General features: G+C 44.1%; 1 protein-coding gene across 4 annotated transcripts in view; it reads left to right on the top strand.

Moving 5' to 3' along the window:
- LOC116072883 (IQ domain-containing protein F3-like) overlaps positions 1–995 on the top strand; it is a 39,766-nt gene that overhangs the window by 5,853 nt on the left and 32,918 nt on the right. The window lies entirely within an intron of this gene.

Below are 995 nucleotides of genomic sequence, written 5' to 3'. Positions count from 1 at the left end.
CACAACAAATTTTATACCAGATTGTTTTGAGACTTCCTTTTTCAAAGCAACTAATCTAAATCTCTTCACTTTAACCTCAGGCAGACTCTTTGGACAATGGCAAAAAGCAGCCATATTCTTCACCAAAATACCTCGAAAACAGTCTCTACTCCACACACTGAATTTCTTCTCCACTGAAAATTCTTGGTCCTAGTCTGCATAGTTCAATTCACTCTCAGCAACAAACTCTTCAAAATTCCTACTATTATGGTCCATTAAGCCCCACTTAAAGTATTCCATTGCCTTGCAAAGTCCCAAAATCCAAATTCTTCCAAACAAAGGCATGGTCTGGTCTATTACAACAATACCCAAGTCCCTGGTACCAATTTCTATCTTAGGGTTTTGCTGCTGTGAACAGGCACCATGACCAAGGCAACTCTTATGAGGACAAAATTTAATCGGGGCTGGCTTACAGGTTCAGAGATTCAGTCCATTATCATCAAGATGGGAGCATGGCAGGATCCAGGCAAGCATGGTGCAGGAGGAGCTGAAAGTCCTACATCTTGTTCCAAAGGCAAACAGGAGAAGACTGGCTTTCAGGGCACTAGAATGAGGGTCTTAAAGCTCACACCCATAAAGACACTTCCTCCAACAAGGCCATATCTCCTAATAGTGTCACTCCCTGGGTCAAGCATATTCAAACCATCACACTCAAAGAGGTCTAGCAGACTCTGGTGTCACACCCTACCAGGACACTGGTAACAATGGGACATAGGTAACTAGTGACACCACAGCCTACCCATCCCACAGAACAGAAGATCCAGAGGTTCCAAAGTTAAGTAAGTTTGTGCTCCTGAGATAGGAGACAAAGAGCATAGAGCAGGGGGTTGAGGGAACAACACAGTGTTCAGGTGGGTTCCCACTGTTGATGAAGGGGTTTGTCAGACTCACTTTAGAAAAACCAGATTTAAGCTAGCCAATGGGCAAACAAGTGTGTGTGCAGGGGAAGGTGGGTT

Source organism: Mastomys coucha, unplaced genomic scaffold (assembly GCF_008632895.1).
Source record: "Mastomys coucha isolate ucsf_1 unplaced genomic scaffold, UCSF_Mcou_1 pScaffold23, whole genome shotgun sequence".
Classification (NCBI taxonomy): domain Eukaryota; kingdom Metazoa; phylum Chordata; class Mammalia; order Rodentia; family Muridae; genus Mastomys; species Mastomys coucha.
The sequence above is the reverse complement of the archived record's forward strand: the minus strand, read 5'-3'. Positions and strand labels throughout refer to the sequence as shown.